This window comes from Phacochoerus africanus, chromosome 15 (assembly GCF_016906955.1).
Source record: "Phacochoerus africanus isolate WHEZ1 chromosome 15, ROS_Pafr_v1, whole genome shotgun sequence".
NCBI classification, from domain to species: Eukaryota; Metazoa; Chordata; class Mammalia; order Artiodactyla; family Suidae; genus Phacochoerus; species Phacochoerus africanus.
The window spans coordinates 30251831-30264595 of NC_062558.1; positions in this window are offsets into that span (position 1 = coordinate 30251831).

Here is a 12765-nt window from a genome sequence, read left to right on the forward strand (position 1 = left end):
GGGCCCCAAGCCGAGTCTGCTACTTAGACCACAGCTCATGGAAATGCTGGATCCTTAACCCACTGAGTGAGTCCAGGGATCAAACTTGTGTCCTCATGGATACTAGTCAAGTTTGTTACCACTGAGTCACGAGGCAAACTCCTGCAATTCGATTTTTAAAAACTTCCCTACCTCTAGCATTTATGGGTCTAAAACAATCCTTCATTTTCAAATCTAGTACTATTTTTCTTGTGAACATTCAGTTGAAAACAAATTCATCCCAATTATGCTCTAAGTAGTGTCCCGGAGCCTGCATTTGGCCTTGCTGGCTAATTGAGGGACTTCATTGACATTGGCTGAAGTAACCGCTTTCCCTTAACCCCTCATTACAAGGAACTGGTGCAGTCTTTCTTTTTGTCTATCGTCATGGAGGTTCCAATAGGACTACTTCCTCTTTCCCACATTTTCATAGTACTCTTTTTTTCCCCTTCATCCCATTTATCACAATATTAATTTTAAAATGATCTGCATAATCTCAATGTTCATAGCAGCATTATAATAATTGCCAAGATATGGAAGCAACCTAAGTGTCCATCAACAGATGAATGGATAAAAGGTGTCACACACACACACACACAATGGGATATTAGCCACAAAAAGAATGAAATTTTGCCATTTGCAGCAACATGGATGGACTTGGAGGGCATTATGCTAAGTGAAATAAGTCAAAGTCAAATACTATATGATATCACTTATATGTGGAATCTAAAAAATACAACATACTAGTGAATAAAAAAATTAGCAGACTCAGGAGTTCTTGTCATGGCTCAGTGGTGAACGAATCCGACTAGGAACCATGAGGTTGTGGGTTTGATCCCTGACCTCCCTCGGTGGGTTAAGGATCCGGCATTGCCATGAGCTGTGGTGTAGGTTACAGATGCAGCTCAGATCCTGAGTTGCTGTGGCTGTGGTGTAGGCTGGCAGCTGTAGCTCTGATTCGACCCCTAGCCTGGGAACCTCCATATGCCCTGTGTGCAGCCCTAAACAGCAAAAATAAATAAATAAATAAATAAATAAATAAATAAATAAATAAATAAATAAATAAAACAGATTGTTATTATTAGCCACACCCAAGGCATGTGGAAGTTCAGGGCCAGGGATTGGACCCATGCCACAGAAGTGACCCAAGCCACTGCAGGGACAATGCCAGATCCTTAACCCACTAGGCCATTAGGGAACTCCCCTCTAGTATTTTTTAAGAGCTTCCCTGTCACATAGTCTTATAACTGATCAGGACCCTATGGGGCCTTTCCAGAATAGACCCCCACCCATGCCCTCTGCCTGCCTTTTGTTTGTAGAAGAATGTTAGTCAAAGAATAAATTAAATCAGAGAAGTGAGAAAATGCAGAAAGAAAAATACAGAGAGGCAAGACAAAAATCATAATAGTTTAGCCATTCAGCAAAGTCAAGGACCTTTAGTTCTTATTCAAGGTCTATAGGTAATACTCCTAGCCATGTCCTCTGAGCTGTTTTGCAGATTCTGAAACCCCCACCAGGTGGAAGACGTGAACTCTAAGCTTCCCACAGGCACAGAGACCCTAGACTGGTTGGAACCAGAAGGTCAATGACACTGACTCCAATGACCTCACCACCTGCCAGTCAGAAGAATGTCCCCGAGCAGATCATGCCCTGCTGGTTGAACACTGTAAAACTCCTCACTACCCACCCCAGGGCAGGACACACCACCCTGCTGTGGCCCCCTCTCTCTGGCAAAGCAATAAAGCTATTCTTTTCTGCTTTATCCAAAACCCTGTCTCCACATTTCTACTTGGCACCAGTGAACAGAGGCCAAGTTTCAGCAACAGCCTTCATCATCTGACATCATGTTTGTCCTGACCCTAGTTTCCACCCTTCTTCCTTAAGGCACGTGCTTAGAGAATAAACAATCCCCAGAGGAAAGGCTGCTCGGCAGTTAGAACAGACAAGTTCACACCCTTGAACAGAATACAAATGGCTCTAACAATATGGGGAGGGTTGATTGACAGAGAGCTTGCCTACCTGTGTCATGGCATTCACGTTCAAGTTCACCACCTTCAGAAAATGGCCCTCTTCCGAGTGACGGTGTCCTTCAGAGGTGACTGGGTTCCAACCCAGCTACAGAGGGTGAACCGTGAGGAGTGCATCTTGTCGTGCTGGTCTCAACTCCTTGTTAAGAGGTTGTCATAGGTTTGGGGATGTACAAGCCCCTGAGTCTTTGAGTTTTGAAGTAAAAGACTTTTCCTTTAGTCTCTCAGGCCTCCCCTCAGCCTCAAGCTGACTCAAGAGTTAATGATTAGGAGTTCCTGTTGTGGCTCAGCGGTAACGCATCCGACTAGCACCCATGAGGACACAAGTTGGATCCCTGGCCTTGGCTCAGTGGGTTAAGGATCTGAGCTGTGGTGTAGGTCACAGACATGGCTCGGATTCTGCGATGCTGCGGCTGTGGTGTAGGCCAGCAGGTGCAGCCGTGATCAACTCCTAGCCTGGGAACTTCCATATGCCGTGGGCCCTAAAAAGACAAAAAAAAAAAAAAAAGTTAATGATTAGGAAACATTGATGCAGCCAAAAACTAGTTAAAACAGTCTCCATAATGTTACACCCTGCCTTGTCCCACTCACTGACTCTAACTGGCTTTTCACAAATGCTTTCTTCCTTGCTTAATTGCTCTTTTACTAATGGTTGCTTGCTAGTTAGAGTTATATGGCACCTGGTGTTGTGTTTTCCTTTCCCAACACCCTCTTCATTTTGGGAGCAATCTTCGCTGCAGAGAGAAAATCAAGACAACCCCCAAAGACCACCAGAAACCATCACCGGACACCCTGACTCCGTCCTTGATGACTTTTAAATGATCTATGGAGGGAGAAGAATGCAGTCTCCCTAATCCTTATCAACAGCCCTGATTTTTCAAGCTAAACATATAAAACTCCTTGCCATCCCTCCTCAAGGGAGGACAAGGAGTTTTAAGGGTGTTAGCCTGCTGTGGCCTCCTTTGCCTGGCAAAGCAATAAAGCTGTGCTTTCTGGTCCACCCCAAACTCTGTCTCTGAGACTGAATTGGTGTCTGTGAACAGAGGTCACTTTTCAGCTACAGTGATGTGAGAGAATTCTCATCTGGAGGATGTGAGGGGATGTTTTTCTGAAAAACGGCTAGTAATTCCACTCCTAGGTATGCCCCGCAAAGAACTCAAAGACACGCCCAGGCGCATTCACAGCCACACTCGTCATAGCAGCCATAATGTAGAAACAACCCAAATGTCCATCAACAGCTGAATGGATAAACTAAAGGTGGCATCTCCATGCAATGGCATTTTGTAAAAAGGAACGAAGTACAGGAGTTCCCCACTGGCTCAGCAGGTTAAGGATCCAGTGTTGTCACTGCCGTAGCTCTGGTTACGGTGAAGGCACGGGTTCCATTCCTGGCCCAGGAACTTCCATGTGCCGAGTGTGCTGTGGTCAAAAAACAAACAAATGAAGAACTGAAGCTGACATATGGTCAGAACATCCAAGGTGGCTATTCTCTTGCTCTCTGGACATCCCCTGCTTGGCCAACGCCTGCTTTACCTACACATGACTGACCTTCCTATGAACTTGTCTCGAGCCCCAACCCCAGCTAGTAAGTGACAGCTTATCAAAGGGGCAGTGAAGGGCGTGCTCCACATGCTCCCTGCTGGTTTCTATGGTAACTAATGAGCCCACCTGATGGGCTCAATTCCCCCTGTAACTGGCAACCTCCCCCACCAAAAAGCAAAGCAAAGACTGCCACCGTGTCCTGCCCACCATCAGCCACACACTGTGGGATGTCACTCCAGGACCTTGCTTCTGACGTTTAAGCTCCCCCATCCATTAAACCAGTGACGTCCCTGTTGCCGACTCCCATCTTGAAGCTGGGCAAGCACAGGGCCTTGGAGGCCTGCAGGGCGCAGCCCTGCCGCATGCTGCAATGTGGATGGAGCTGGAACATATGAGACTAAGTGAAAAAAGCCACACAGAAGACCCCACAGTGTATGATTCCAATTACATGAAATGTCCAGAATAGGTGAATTCCAGGGATGGAAGCTGCATCCTTATAGATACTAGTTGGGTTAATTACCACTGAGCCACAGTGGGAACTCCTATTTTCTTTTCTTTCTTTCTTTCTTTCTTTTTTTTTTTTTGCTTTTTAGGGCTGCATTAGTGGCATGTGTAAGTTCCCAGGCTAGGGGTCCAATCAGAGCTACAGTTCCCAGCCTATACCACAAAACCCCTAGAACTCCTATTTTCTTAATTTTTGAAAAATTTTTCAGAGTTCCCATCGTGGCACAGCAGAAATGAATCTGACTAGCATCCATGAGGATGCAGATTTGATCCCTGGCCTCGCTCAGTGGGTTAAGGATCTGGCATTGCCATGAGCTGTGGTGTAGGCTGCAGACGCAGCTCGGATCTGGTGTGGCTATGGCTGTGGGGTAGGTCGGCAGCTGTAGCTCCGATTAGACCCCTAGCCTGGGAACATCCATATGCCTCGGATGTGGCCCTAAAAAGACAAAAAAAATAAAATAAAATAATTTTTTTAATTAAAGTATAGTTTATTTACAACATTCCTTCAACTTATGCTATAACAGCAAAGTGATCCAGCCACACACACACTCACATATATATGTATATATATACATTTTTTGTTTTATACTATATTCCAGCATGTTCTAACCCAAGATACTGGACACAGTTCCCTGGGCTGTACAGTAGGACCCAATGATTTATCTGTTCTAAATGTAATAGTTTGCATCTACCAACCCAAAACTTCTTGTTTGTAGGGAATAGGTTTCAGTGTCCATGACATTTCCTGTGTTCTGAAGGTCAGGTTCAAACAGTTACTGATCAGGGAAGGGAGGAGACGCGGAGACAAGGGAGGAGCCATGGAGAAGCAATGGTACAGCCTGTGTACCATTAAGGGGTACACAATATCTTTGCGCTCTTCTTCCCCCAACAAATGGAAGATGTTAACTACTTGATGCAGCCTTCTTCATTCCAGAGAGAAGGTCACAGTTTGATAACCTCAAACCACATCAGCATCTCAGGAGACCACCTGAAGCCAGATTAAAGGAATGCAGGCCCTGCACATACCAGACTCTTGACAGCAACCCCACCCTTGAACCATTGCTATAAAACTCCTCACCAGATCTTTCCGGTCAGGTGGGTGGGACACAGTTTTCGAAGGCTTAAGCCTGATGTGCCTGGCAAAGCAGTAAAGCTATTTTTTCCCCTGGAGTTCCTGTTGTTAGAACCTGACTAATATCCATGAGGATGCAGGTTCAGTCCCTGGCCTCACTCAGTGGGTTAAGGATCCATCCAGCATTGCCGTGAGCTGCAGTGTAGGTGTCAGACATGGCTCGGATCCAGTGTGGCTGTGGCTGTGGCTGTGGCGAGCAGCTGTGGCTAGCGGCTATAGCTTCCATTTGACCCCTAGCCTGGAAACTTCCAATATGCTGCAGGTGCGGCAATAAAAAGCAAAAAAAAAGGCACTTTCTTCCTTCACCCCAAATTCCATTTGATGTTAGTGCACAGAGGCTGGGTTTTGGCAGCAGGAATGGGGGCTGATTAGCGGGCAAAGGGTCTCCTTTGGGGGTAAGGCAAAAGCTTTGGAACTCAAGAGAGGTGGTGGTTACAAAACTTATGATGGCACTAAATGCCACTGAATTATTCACTTTTCCTTCCTTCCTTCCTTCCTTTCTTTCTTTCTTTTCTCTTTCTTTTTTGGCTGTAACCACAGCATGCAGGATTTCCCGGGCCAGAGATCAAACCTATACCACAGCAGTGACCTAAGCCCCTGCACTGACAATGCCAGATCCTTAACCTTCTACACCGCAAGGGAACTCCCTGCATTGTTCACTTTTTAAATGGTTAACTTTATTTATGTCATGCGCATTTCACCTCAACTGTAAAAAAAAAAAAAAAAAAAAAGAGGACATTTGGAAATTCTTGCCTGAGGATGTAATGTTTGGAGCAGCTGAGACCTTTTGTGAGGAGACAAGCTAATAAGGCCAAAACAGCACATTAAAGGACAGCTGAGTAGAGAGATGGAAAGAACCTGGGCTCTTGGTTACATCACTGGTAAATTCTGGAAACTCCATATCTGAACCTCTGATTATGCAAGATGGTAAATGCCTTCTTTACTTAAACTCATTTCTAGTTGAGACTTTATTACTTGCAACCAAAATGACCCAAGGAAAGTTCTGAAAAAGCAAGGCAAGTGTATTGATTTTATCCCAATGGGAGCAGAACCATAAGACCGGTTCATTTTCATAACAGCAGCCATGTTCATTTTCTGTGTCTCTCCCTGGAGAGAAAGGATAACATAATGTGTTGCTACCGCGAAAGTGAAAGAAATAAACCTTTTTAGCTTGTAGGTAGACAGCGAATGATGAAGAATTCTCCCTTGCAGCTCATTCTCAGGGTAAGGCAAAAAGGGTGTGTGTGGGTGTGGGGGTGTGTGTGTGATCCCCCAAATGAACCCAGATCCCATGCTCCCTGTCTCTAGCCAGTCTTAGTGTTTCAAAAACTGGATGGGCTAGGTGTACGTGTGATACTTTAGAGTTGTCGGCTCTGAGTGCTGCAGAAAAGATGGAGTCACTGGCCACACCATCAGGTCTGTGCAGCTTCTCTCAGTTTTTGAGTTTACCATCTAACGCTCAAACAGGACCAGACGTTGTAGACAACTCACGCTTTCTCTGTGTGAAACATTAATTCTATGCGGTGAAGGTGATCCCTTTTCAAAATCAGGTTGACCTTTCTGCATCATTAGGCTGTGACTGGGAGCAAGCAGAGAAAGATAAGTGGTTCCTTCACCACTTTTGCCTCATGTTTCTATGGTTCTGGAAAGTTCTGGCCTGGCCACCCTTTAAGGTGCCTGCTCTACTCTGCAAGTTGAAAGATTTCAGAGAAAGGATAATGCAGCTGGGTGGCTTTCATAAGGGCATTTAAGGGCTAAGAGTAGACATTAATACCTGAAATGTGGTTGGATTTTGTCTTGCGCTTAACTCTATTTCTTGGCTCTCAGTCCTAAATCATTGCATAATGTGTAAACTATGGAAATAAATGACTTAAGTCGCCTATGGTAAAAACCTGTTTTCCAGCTGATGGATTAAGGGAACTAGGTCCTTCTGCTGATGAAGGTGTTACGTTTGTCTATAAATGTTGCAGGGCTGTAGCCATGATGAAAATGAATTAAGATGTATTCTTCTGCGGATCTCTAATAGGTACAAGGGATTACATTCCTATCCTCACATATACTCAATGGTCTTGTTTAAAAAGAGGTGACTGGTTTATTCAAGAGAGTCTTGAATCTCCTGGAATGTGAGGTATTTCCAAAACAATGAGTAAGTGTGCTTAAATAAAAGGAAACAAAACACAGAATTCTGTGTTTTGCAGAGGGCTGCCGGGATGAGGATATTGAGTTAAATCTAAACTACTTACTGTCAAGGTCCTTCGAGGTTTGCCTGTGAGTCAGCTGCAAAGAAAGGGAGAGGAAAGACAAATTTATTTAAATTATTTTTTATTTTTAGGGCCACTCCTGTGGCATATGGAAGTTTCCCGGCTAGAGGTAGAATTGGAGCCACATCTGTGACTTACACTACAGCTTGCAGCAATGCCAGATCCTTAACCCACTGAGGGAGGCCAGGGATCAAACCCATATCCTCATGAGCCACAACAGGAACTCTGGAAAGACTAATTAAAAAAAAATTTTTTTTTTTGTCTTTTCTAGGGCCTCTCCCGCGACATATGGAGGTTCCCAGCCAAGGGTCCAATCGGAGCTGTAGCCACCAGCCTACACCACAGCCACAGCAACGTGGGATCCGAGCCGCGTCTGCAACCTACACCACAGCTCACGGCAACGCCGGATCCTTAACCCACTGAGCAAGGCCAGGGACTGAACCTACAGCCTCATGGTTCCTAGTAGGATTCGTTAACCACTGAGCCACGATGGGAACTCCTAAAATGTTTTTTTTAAGGCTTGCCCCTGTGGTTACTCTCATCCACTTTTGAAAGCCATTGATTCTTTAGCTTCTATAGATTCAGTGGGATAATTAAAATGCACGTGAGATGGGGTAACACAGCTGAAACCACAGAGCAGAGGGCTAGGTTCTGGTTTAAAAACCTGAAAGACTGGGAGTTCCCGTTGTGGCGTAGTGGCTAATGAATCCGACTGGCAACCATGAGGTTGCAGGTTCGATCCCTGGCCTTCCTTGCTCAGTGGGTTAAGGATCCGGCGTTGCTGTGAGCTGTGTGTGGTGTAGGTCACAGACACGGCTCGGATCCCGAGTTGCTGTGGCTCTGGTGTAGGCTGGCGGCTACAGCTCTGATTAGGCGCCTAGCCTGGGAACCTCCATATGCTGTGGGAGTGGCCCTAAGAAAGGCAAAAAGACAAAAAAAGAAACACCTGAAAAACTGAACTCTAAAATCACCAAAGAGGAAAACATTAATGATACATTCATTGTTCATTCATTAGAATCAGGGATGAAAATAAGTACAAGTTTAACCATAAAAATCCATCGGAGGTTGTCATCACCTTTCAAAAGAACATGGTTCCTATATTATTCAGTTCTAAAAAGGAAGGAAATTCTGACACATATTACAACATGAATGAACCCAAGAGGACATTATGCTGAGTGAAATAAACCAGACACAAAAGAACAAATACTATATGATTCCACTTACATGAGGTCCCTAGGGTAGTCAAATTCATGGAGGCAGAAGTAGGATGGTGGTTACCAGGTGCTGGGAGAATTATTATTTAGCAGGGCTGGGGGTTTTGTTTTGCAAGATGGAAAGTTCTGGAGCTGAATGGTGGGATGGTTGCCCAACAAAGTGAATGTACTTAATGCCACTGAACTGTACACTTAAAAATGGTTAAGATGGAGTTCCCACCATGGCACAGTGGGCTAAGAATCTGACTGCAGCAGCCTGGGTTGCTGGGGAGGTGTGGGTTCGATGCCTGGCACGGTAAGTTAAAGGATCCTGCATTGCTGCAGCCTAGGTTGCAGTTGTGGGTCAAATTCAATCTCCTGGCCCAGGAAACTTCCATAGGCCAGGAGTGCAGTCATTAAAAAAAAAAAAAAGAGAGAGAGAGAGAGAGAGAGAGAGAGAGAGAGAGAGAGAGAGAAAATTGTTAAAAAATTGTTAAAATTGTTAAAAAAAGAGAAAAAATTGAAAAAAAAGAAAAAATTAAGATAGTAAATTGTCTTATGCGTGTTTTACCACCTTTAAAATTTTTTCTTTAATAGAAACAAAAAAGAGACAGACTATGGATCCTAATCTATATTGGGAACATTCTATGTCTTGACTGAGTGATTGATTTTTGCTTTTTAGGGCGTACCCGTGGCATATGGATGTACCCAGGCTAGGGGTCCAATTGGAGCTGTAGCTGCTGGCTTACACCACAGTCACAGAAACTTGGGATCTGAGCCATGCCTGCAACTTACACCACAGCTCACGGCAATGCCAGATCCTTAACCCACTGAGCAAGGCCAGGGATCAAACCTGCAACCTCGTGGTTCCCAGTCGGATTCGTTAACCACTGTACCATGACGGGAACTCCTTCCCTTCTACGTCTTGATTTAGGTGCTTATTATTTCATGGGCGCATAGTCTTTGTGAAAAATCTGTTACGATTTCTGTACTTTTCTGTCCATTAGTTTGGTAAAAATCAGACAGTCGTTTCTTATCAGTGGCAAAGTAAGAGAGCTCAGTGGCACTCAAAGGAATACTTTATCCAAAAGGCAGAAGCGGTAGAATTTGAAGAAGGAGGTTGGAGTGGGTTGAAGGTTGTCCCCTGCCGCCCCCCCCCACCCCCCGCCACAATACTCATGTTCACCTGGAACCTCAAAATGTGACCTTATTTGGAAATAGTGTATTTGCAGATATAATTAAGGTAAGGATTAATATGAGATCACACAGGGAGTTCCTCTGTGGCTCAGTGGGTTAAGTTGTCGCTGCTGTGGCTCAGGTTTGATCCCTGGCCCTGGGAAAATCCCACATGCCACCAAAAAATATGAAGAAGAAGAAGACGAGGAGTTCCTGATATGGCTCGGTGGATTAAGAACCCAACATAGTTTCCATGAGGCTGCGGGTTCGATCCCTGCCTTTGCTCAGTGGGTTGAGGATCTGGTGTTGCTGCAAGCTGCAGCATAGGTTGCAGGTGTGGCTCAGATCTGGCATGGCTGTGGTGTAAGCAGGCAGCTGCAGCTCTGATTTGACCACAAGCCTGGGAACTTCCATATACTGCAGGTACGGCTGTAAAAAGACAAACAGAAAGATGAGGTCACATGGGATTAGGACACATACACACACACACACACACACACACACACACGACAAGGGCCATGCATGCGATGCATGTGATGATGGAGATGGAGGTTGGGGTGATGCCAAGGAACACCTGAAACCACCAAGAGCTGAAGTAAGAAAGGATTTTCCATTACAGCCTTTGGAGGGATGTGGTCCTGATGACACCTTAATTTGGGTCTCTGGCCTCCAGAAATGTAAGAGAGTAAGTTTTGGATTTTTTTTCTTTTTACGGCCACACCTGCAGCATATGGAAGTTCACAGGCTAGGGGTCAAATTGGAGCTGCAGTTGCCAGCCTACACCACAACCACAAAAACACCAGATCCAAGCTGTATCTGCAACCTCCCCTGTAGCTTTAGGTAACACCAGATTCTTAACCCACTGAGTGAGGCCACGGATTGAACCTGCATCCTCACAGATACTATGTCAGGTTTTTAACCCACTGAACCCTAGTGGGACCTCTTGGATGTTTTAAATCACCCGGTTAATAATCCTTCATTCTGACAGGCCTAGAAAGTGAATACAGAGATATTTGCGGCAGATAGGAGACAAACTTGAGTTTTTTCCACTGCCTTTTCAGAGGCCTAACAAAGGATGCTGGATGAAGACGATGTCACGGCAGAACTTGGTCACTGGCTTTCATCCTTCTGGTTCCTTTTCCTCTAAGGTGTCTTCGTTCACTTCTCCTGACAGCCCTCACCACTTACATTTTCTTTTCACTTTCACTAAGCCCGGAGATGAAAGTCAAAATGAAAATATAGTAAAATCCCACCAGTAATCTCAATTGAACCAAAAGCATGGAACTTCCTGACAAAAGGCCACCTGCTAATATAAGAGCATGAAAACTTATAAATGAATGAAATATTACAATCAATACTGTAGAATGTGATTGTTTAAGAGTCATTTTAAAAACAGAGATTGAAGGCGTTCCCTTCGTGGCTCAGTGGTTAACGAACCCGACTAGGATCCATGCAGATGAGGGTTCAATCCCTGGCCCTGCTCAGTGGGTTAAGGATCCGGTGTTGCCGTGAGCCGTGGTGTAGGTCGAAGATTTGGCTTGGATCCCACATTGCTATAGCTGTGCTGTAGGCCGGCAGCTGAAGCTCTGACTCATCTCCTAGCCTGGGAACCTCCATATGCCTCTGGTAAGGCTCTAAAGCCAAAAAAAACCCCAAAAAACAAAAAGCAGAGATTGAAGCACCAGCATATGCATCCGTGTCATTTGATGACAAAATTTTTCCTAGATATTCTGGTTGCACAGGAACGAAAACAGCAGCAGCTACTCAACATGTGATATTATGGGGTGGGAAGAAAGAGGAAGAAATTTTGTAAATTACCACTTCTTCTTTTGAGGTATGAAATATATATGGATTATGAGTAACATATCCTTTTAAGACTTAAAAAAAATCAGGTCTAGATAAAGTCTTGAAAAAATGAGTGGACAATGATCTTGGTTTTGAAATAAATGCAATTCTTCCTGGTTCATATTTCTTTGAATGCAAAGAATATCCTAACACTTCATACATAGATACATAATCATATAAATGAGATATTCTCTTAAGTTATTCAAGGAACTTGGGTTTTGAGTAAATATATAATGAAGAAAGAGTGGGAGGTAACTAGGCAAAGGGAATGGGAACAAAGATTTGAAAGAGCATAGTTTGGGAGTTCCCATCGTGGTGCCATGGAAATGAATCCAACTAGGAACCACGAGGTTGTGGGTTCGATCCCTGGCCTTGCTCAGTGGGTTAAGGATCCAGCATTGCTATGAGCTGTGGTGTAGGTCACAGACTCGGCTCGGACCTGGATTGCTGTGGCTGTGGCATAGGCCGGAAGGCAGGCAGGCAGCGGTAGCTCTCCGATTGGACCCATAGCCTGGGCACCTCCATATGTGGAGGGTGCAGCCCAGAAAAGCGGAAAAAAAAGAAAAAAAGAAAAAAAGGAAACAGCATAGTATGTGCCAAGAACTTTTCCCAGAGACAAGACAGGGAGTGGAAAAAAATCTGATCACAGTCTTACCTGATATCTTAAGAATGAACAAGTCTGTGTATACATATCGAAAATAAGTTAATAAAACACCCAAGAGTTCCCACTGTGGCACAATAGATTAAGAGTCTAAGTGCAGTGGCAAGGGTCACTGTGAATGTGTGGGTTTGATCCCTGGCCCAACACAGTGAGTTAAAGGATTTGGGCATCAGGGCAGTTGCAGCATAGGTTGCAGTTGTGGCTCTGATTCAATCCCTGCCTGGCCCAGGAACTTCCATATGCCACAGGTGTGGCCATAAAATTAAAGAAAAACCTCTAAAAGAATCGAGGTGGTTAAAAAGCTGTAGGATATAGCAATATTTTTTAAAATAATAGCTTAGAGGTGGAAAAAACTCAAATTTCCATCAATGGATGAATGGATAAGCAAAATGGGGTCTATTTAAGG